The sequence below is a fragment of the Callospermophilus lateralis genome, chromosome 12, assembly GCF_048772815.1.
Source record: "Callospermophilus lateralis isolate mCalLat2 chromosome 12, mCalLat2.hap1, whole genome shotgun sequence".
In the NCBI taxonomy this organism is placed as follows: Eukaryota; Metazoa; Chordata; class Mammalia; order Rodentia; family Sciuridae; genus Callospermophilus; species Callospermophilus lateralis.
Window position 1 is genome coordinate 110,572,827 of NC_135316.1, and position 7,991 is coordinate 110,580,817.

At 54.4% G+C, this 7,991-nt stretch overlaps 1 non-coding gene across 1 annotated transcript; it reads right to left on the minus strand.

The window, feature by feature from the left end:
* Nucleotides 1-7,028: 7,028 nt before the first annotated feature.
* LOC143411898 (U6 spliceosomal RNA) lies at nt 7,029-7,135 on the minus strand. The gene has a single exon (XR_013092910.1). It is a non-coding gene; the product is annotated as a U6 spliceosomal RNA (small nuclear RNA).
* Between the last annotated feature and the right edge of the window lie 856 nt (nt 7,136-7,991).

Genomic DNA, 7,991 nt, shown 5'->3' on the forward strand with positions numbered 1-7,991 from the left:
TGCTCATCCGCTGTGGCCTCAGGACCAGTCCCCTCTGCACGCAGCAGGAGACTCTCCTGGGGAGCTAGGGACACTATAGGGTCCCTGGGACTCTGGATCCAAAGCCCCTGAGGCCTGGCCCTCAGGCACCTGCTCTTCCTGTGACCACCAGGAGTGAGCTGGGCTGGAAGACAGCCCCACGCAGAGCGCAGTGTGCTCCCAAGAAAGCAAGGAGTGACCGGCCATAGGGTACGTGGGCTAGGGCGGAGGAGGTGGGACGCCGAGGCAGACTGGTCCCGAAGACAGCGCGGCTTCCAGTGCCCGAGAGGCAGCTCCAGCAAGTGTTTCTGAGTTTTTAATGGAAAAATGGCATTTCTCCTATTTATTTTTATGTATTTTTGAGTGTTAACAAATAGTCCTAGTGATAATTAGCATCTTTGTATATTTATTGAAAACCAGCACCAAGTCTGTATATTTACAGAGAAGCGCCTTACACACAGATAATAGCACAATCCCATGTTTGTGAACTGACAGTCTCCTCTAAACACAGGGTAGGAATTCCGCAATTATCGCTACAGCTGTTTGTTAAAATTTGACAATAGATAAATAATGACTAGAAATCAATCTTTTCACTAAAATTCAAGAAACAAAAAATATCTAAAGGAATTTCATTATTGCTTTAAAAAGTTCAGGCCAGTCTTTAGGAGGCTTCTGCACATACATTCCGGTGCTTCCATTTTGGTGGTTAAAATTGGTGTCTCTTTCCACAGACGTGAGTCAACCCAGAACCTGAGATCTGAGGTTGTGTGGGGCAGGGCTGCCGGTCCTTCTGCGCATGCTCCCTGTCCACTTTCTCCTGTGCTCCATGGCTTAGGGAGCGTGTACACACACAGATATGCACAAGTGTGCAACACACATGCACACAGGCAGACAGAGCCTGGATCGAGGTGTCCATGCGTGTGTCTGCTGCCCCCTGGACCAACAGGTTGGTTCCCATCCTAGACAACACTGACCTCTCCGGAACAAGAAGCGGGAAGTGATGCTGGTTTGCGCTTCCATCTTAACTCGTTGGACGGCCGAGTTCAATGTCATCGGTGCCCTGGTTGGGGGTTTGATGACCATCCAGAAGGCAGAATCACAATCAAGAGCAAATCGCAACACAACACAGCAGAGGTGGACCACAGCGAAGGCGGACCGGCGAGACCCCAGCCATGCCTGTCCTGTCCAGCCTGGGAGGTGGAGCCCCGCCTCAGGGAGAGCGCAGAAGCACACAGCCACCCTGGACAAGCCACACTTCTGGGATAAACCATGTCCCCGGGCCCCTGGGCTTCCTGTCCCCTAGTCCACTGCACACTCAATGACAAGAGCCAGTCCCCAGCAGAGCCAGCGGTGACCAAGCATGGGCCAGTCCCCAGCAGAGCCAGCGGTGGCCAAGCATGGGCCTGTCCCCAGCAGAGCCAGCGGTGACCAAGCATGGGCCAGTCCCCAGCAGAGCCAGCGGTGGCCAAGCTTGGGCCAGTCCCCAGCAGAGCCAGCGGTGGCCAAGCATGGGCCAGTCCCCAGCAGAGCCAGTGGTGGCCAAGCTTGGGCCAGTCCCCAGCAGAGCCAGCGGTGGCCAAGCATGGGCCAGTCCCCAGCAGAGCCAGTGGTGGCCAAGCTTGGGCCAGTCCCCAGCAGAGCCAGCGGTGACCAAGCATGGGCCTGTCCCCAGCAGAGCCAGCGGTGGCCAAGCATGGGCCTGTCCCCAGCAGAGCCAGCGGTGGCCAAGCTTGGGCCTGTCCCCAGCAGAGCCAGTGGTGGCCAAGCTTGGGCCTGGCAGCGAGATGCTGGACTCCAGCCCCATGTCAGCGTGGAGCCATGTGGGCTGAGAACAAGCTGTGGCCTCCGTATCAGTCTCCTGGTTTGAATGTCCCCGAAGGATGACGAGGGTCTTCCTCCTGCAGCCAGGGACCTTCCCTCCTCCTTCTCCCCCCTTCTCCCTGGGACTCAGAGATCCCCCCCTGCACCCTCGAGTCCAGAGTCCTGGGCTGTAGGACCTCGAGTACAAGGAAAAGTGACCCCTCCCTACTGCCTTAAAGAAGAGGTGGAAGGTGCGGCCTGGCCTTCAGTGCCCACAGCCGGCCGCTGGCTTCGCTTGGGCAGGCCTGTCCCAGACCAGGCAGGCATGGCAGATACCCCAGGGCCATAGAGCGCCAGCGTGGCAGGCTCACAGACAGCACCTGCCCCTGGAGTGGCTCAGGAGGGAGGGTGTGCACAGCAGTATGTGTGTGTGTGTGTGTGTGCATGTGTGTGCGTGTGATGTGTTCCTGCATGTGTGCATCATGTTCATGCATAGACACACAGGTATGTCATGCTCACATGTGTATATGTGTGCACATGTGGGTTGTGCATGTGTGTGCAGATTAAATATGTGTGCAGATTGTGTGTGTGAATGTGTGTGTAGATTGTGTGTGTGCATGTGTGTGCAGATTGTGTGTGTGCATGTGTGTGCAGATTGTGTGTGTGCATGTGTGTGCAGATTGTGTGTGTGCATGTGTGTGCAGATTGTGTGTGTGCATGTGTGTGCAGATTGTGTGTGTGCATGTGTGTGCAGATTGTGTGTGTGCATGTGTGTGCAGATTGTGTGTGTGCATGTGTGTGCAGATTGTGCGTGAAATCAAAAGAAACCCCTCTTTCTCCTGGACAGGATAGAGAAAGGACGGGCATTTGGGCCATTATCTGGCTGGTAGATTGATAAGAACATGAACTGGAGTGGGCTGTTGTGACCGCAGGTCCTGAGACGGGCCTCCCTGGAGCAGCCAGGCTCTCCTTGGGCCGGAGCCCGCCTGTGCTGGTCCCCGTGGATCTGCTGCAGCTACCCTGAGGAGTCCTGAGGCCACAAGCCTGACCCTGTGCCCCAGGCTCTGCTGTGACAAGGCTCCTGGTGGACCCTGAGCTTGGGGACATCCATGAACAGGAAGCAGCAGGGCCGGCAGCGCGTCCCCGTGTCCCTGTTGACTCCACCGTGCCTTAGTCTAAGGCTCTCCATTTTCTACCTCTTAGGAGCTCAGGTGATGGGAGCATCTTAACACTGCTCTCGAGTAAGTGCTCTTGCGAGAACTTCACCCTCCAGGTTCAAACAACAGCGTTTCCCCACAGAATTTTATTTTGCAATCATTACACTTTTTATCATCTTCATGCCACGGAGGTGAAGTCCAACATATTTATGTTCTTGATTGTCCGTCTTTCCTTCTTAGAGATGTCGCAGTGAGAACCAAGTAGACCCTGTTCTGCGCCTCAATGCTGCGTATCATCCCAACACGGCTGTAATTCAGGAGCACAACACCTGCCTCTCCAGGGCTGCGGGGAAGCCGGTGGGCGCTGAGCGGCACAGCAGGTCCCTAATATAAATAGAGCAGCCCAGAGCTGTGCTCCAACGGCAGAGCAGGGGTCTCCACGCAGCCCAAACAACAGAGGGGTCAGACGAGGGCAGGGTCCATCTCTGAGCCCATCCAGAACTCGGGAAGGCCAGCATTGTCTTCTCGGGGCCCTTCACTCAGGGCAGGGACGAGCTGACTGACAGCAAGGGCCCGGGGCCCCGTGGACAGGCGGCAGGGCTCCTGTGGGAGCACCCACCTGCCCTCCCACCCTTTCCCATGCTTGAGGTTGGTCAGGGCTCTCAGTGTGGCCTCAGAGACTGGTGACCCCTTTCCCAAGACACCCCGCACCAACACTGAAGAGACGGCATGGGTGCAGGGGAGGTCACACTTCCACGATTCCACACTTCTGAACACGTGTGTCAGCTTTGGCTTTGGAGAGGCTCCCCCAGACCCTAAAGGACACAGACCCCCATGGTGGTCAAGAGCAGGACCAACACAGAGCCTTCTGTCAGCTGCCTCCCAGCCAAGTCTCCCAGGACCCCGGCCAGCGCTCAGGCCAAACCGCCATGCACGGGCAGGGCACTCTGAGGGCTGAAGAGGCCACCTCCATGTGCCCCTTGTGGGATTCAGAGGGTCAGAGTGGTTGGCTGTCAGGTATGGGAGTCAGCCCCACGGTCCTGGGAAGAGCCAGTCCCCACAGGTGCTGCAGGGCAGGGGTGGGCAGCAACGCTCGGGCCTGTGGAAGGCCTCAGCCAACAGCCCCTGTCCAGGCCAAACCTTGGACCACAGGACAGGAGTTCATGTTGTGGCCTGAGCAAAACAATTGACAAGTCCCCCTGTGCCACAGGGTGCAGGAGAGGCTTCCTTGCACTAGCACGGCAGCAGCTCCACCCCTGGACAGCTGTGAGAATGGCCTGGCTGAGCACCGGCCCCTGACCAGCCTGCAGGAGGCCCGCTCCCACCGTCCAGTGTCTGTGGCTGAGGGCCTGGGCAATTCCGTAGGCAGTCAGCAGGGACAAGGGACGTTGAGTTTCACAGCCACACCCCACGTGCAGACACTGCTGTGGCCACTGTTCCTCAGGGACCAACATCCTTGACACCTGCTCCCACGCTGCCTTAGCCCTGGATGGACCCTTGGGGGCAGCTGTGTCCATAGTGCTGCTCCGGGGTGCTGACCTCAGCTCCTTCCCCTCGGGGCGGGGGGTGGACCAGCCACTGTGATGGCCAGGACGTCGGTCCCTCAGCTGTAGGTGTCCTGCTTTCCCGTGTGGTCTATTGGTGCGTGGCAGCTGTGCAGGTGGGAGATCTGTGGTGCACCCCCACACACGCGGACAGAACAGGTACCTGGCAGCTGTGCAGGTGGGAGATCTGTGGTGCACCCACACACGCGAACAGAACAGGTGTCTGGCAGCTGTGCAGGTGGGAGATCTGTGGTGCACACCCACATGCAGAGAGAACAGGTGCGTGGCAGCTGTGCAGGTGGGAGATCTGTGGTGCACCCCCACACGCGGACAGAACAGGTACCTGGCAGCTGTGCAGGTGGTGAGATCTGTAGTGCACTCCCACATGCAGAGAGAACAGGTGCATGATAGTCGTGCAGGTGGGAGATCTGTGGTGCACACCCACACACGCGGACAGAACAGGTACCTGGCAGCTGTGCAGGTGGGAGATCTGTAGTGCACTCCCACACACGCGGACAGAACAGGTGCGTGGCAGCTGTGCAGGTGGGAGATCTGTGGTGCACACCCACATGCAGAGAGAACAGGTGCGTGGCAGCTGTGCAGGTGGGAGATCTGTGGTGCACCCCCACACGCGGACAGAACAGGTACCTGGCAGCTGTGCAGGTGGTGAGATCTGTAGTGCACTCCCACATGCAGAGAGAACAGGTGCATGATAGTCGTGCAGGTGGGAGATCTGTGGTGCACACCCACACACGCGGACAGAACAGGTGCCTGGCAGCTGTGCAGGTGGGAGATCTGTGGTGCACACCCACACAGGCGGACAGAACAGGTGCCTGGCAGCTGTGCAGGTGGGAGATCTGTGGTGCACCCCCACATGCAGACAGAACAGGTGCGTGACAGTCGTGCAGGTGGGAGATCTGTGGGTGCGCACCCCCACATGCAGACAGAACAGGTGCGTAACAGTCATGCAAGTGGTGAGATCTGTGGGTGCACACCCCCACATGCGGACAGTACAACAGTCTGGCCAGCGCCACTCTCACCACCCCCTTCTCCCTCCCAGCTCCCGCCCCTCGGGCTTTGCTCTGCTGATCTCTGATTTTTAGGGATCCCCCACCTTTCCTTCCCTCTTTCCTCTCTATCTTCCACCTATGTGACCACACACGACCCTTGACCTTCTGAGTTTGGCTTATTTTGTTAACATGATGGTCCCCAGTTTCATCCATTCTCCTGACAATGACGCAGCTTCATTTTTCTTCAGGGCTGAGTAGAACTCCATTGTGTGTGCACACAACCCATTTTTCTTATCCGTCCATCCACTGATGGACGCCTAGGCTGGCTCCATGGTCTGGCTGTTGGGATTTGTGCTGCCATAAATGTGAGTGTGCGTGTCTCGCTTAGAAGATGGCTTCCTTCTCAGGATAAATCCCAGGGAGCGAAACAGCGGGGCCATGTGGGGGCCATGCCCAGCCTGTGAGGCGCCTCCACATGGACTTCCAGGGGCTGCACTAGTTCATGTCCCGCCAACAGCGCAGCGCGTCCCTGTTTCTCCTCCTCCCCTCCAGCGGTGTCGTGATGTGGACCCCTGAAGACTGCGTGTAGTCTGACTTGCATTTCTCTGATTGCTAAGGAGGTTGAACGTTTTTCATGCATTTGTTGGCCATTTGTATTTCTTCTTTTTTTTTAATATCAACTATTTTCTTTTATTGAATATTGAACATGTGATCATGCCAATAAAATAAAAATAAAAATAAATAAATATTACATTACAGAAAATGTCTACTAAAATATCTTCACCAGAAAAGAAACTTAGATTCCTATCATACTTTATTTCAAACAAAACAAAACAAAAAACTTCTAAAGTTTTCCTTTTTTGTAAAGTCTGGAAAATGACTGAATCTTGGTAAACATGGTGATATTTAATATCACCACTGATTCCTCTCCTTCTTTCTTCCTTTTTTTTACTTCTCTTACCTTTCAGTACAATTCCTACAAGGCTGTGTGTGAAGAGCCATAAGCATTTTCGGGTCGAATGACGACAGTGCAGCTTGGTATCTGAGATTGACAGGTAGACCCGCAGCTCCAGGTGTAGGACTTACACAGCGTGTCCTGGGGGGGGGGGGATCTAGGGTTGTGCCTTCCTTCCTTACCACACTGCTCTATTCCACTTATTTTTTTTTTTGGTTGTGTGATTTTTATGTAATTTTAAGTACTAATTTTTAATACATGACAGTGGAATGCATTATACTTCTCATCACGCATAGAGCCCAGTTTTTCATATCTCTGGTCGTCTACACAGTATACTCACACCATCCGTGTCTTCGTACCTGTACTTTGGATAATGCTGTCCATCACATTCCACCATCACTGATAACCCTGCCCGCCTCGGCCCTGTCTAGAGTCCTCTATTCCCCCCATGCTCCCCGCCACCCCCTGTGAATCGGCCTCCTGATGTCAGAGAGATCATTGGGCACTTGGTTTGGGGGACTGGCTAGCTTCACTGAGCCTTGTCAAACATACGGAGCGCTTCACGGGTTGGCATGTCACCCGTGCTCAGGGGCCATGCTAGTCTTCTCTGAATCGTTCCCGTTTTAGTGTATGTGCTGCCGCAGCGAGCGCAGTATTTTGATGTAAAGTTTTTTGAGCTTTTTATATATTCTAGATTTTAATCGTTTGTCAGAAGAGAAGCTGGCCAAGGTCTCCTCCCATTCTGTGGGTACTTTTGTTTCCTGCGCAGAAACTTTTTAATGGGACGTGTCCATTTTTTAACTCTTGGCGTGATTTCCTGAGCTTCAGGGCTCCTGTTGACAGAGCTGTTGCCCTGCGTTTTCCTCAAGCTGGACAGTTGACCTGCGTTTTCCTCAAGCTGGACAGTTGACCTGCGTTTTCTTCAAGTTGACCTGCGTTTTCTTCAAGCTGGACAGTTGACCTACCTTTTCTTTGAGGACTTACATAGCTTCTGGTCCTTGAACCAGTTGGAGTTGTTTTTTCCAACATATAGACGGCCAGTTGTCCAGCACCATTTGCTAGACTGTCCTTTTCCCAGTGTGTTTGGGGCACTTTGTCAAGGATCAGGTGACCGTATCCGTGTGGTTTGCCTTCTACTCTGTCCTGCTGGTTGAGGGTCTCCTTTTGTGCCAGAACCATGCGGTTCTGTTCCTGTAGCTCACAGTAGGACTTCAAGTCAGGCATAGTGTCACCTCCAGCATGGCTTTTTTTGGCTTCGAATTGCTTTGGGGATTCTGGGTCCTTGATTCTTCCAGATGAACTTCAGGACTGTCTTTTCTATCTGTGGAGAATGCCATTGGTATTTGGCCGGAGATGGCATTGGTCACTATATCACTTTTGGTGGTGTGCCCATCACTAGTATTAACTCTGCCTGTCCATGCACATGGGGTCTCTCCATCCTCTGTGCCTTCTTCCGTTTCTTTCTTTAGGGTTCCATGGTCTTCCTTGGAGAGGTCTTTCACCTCCT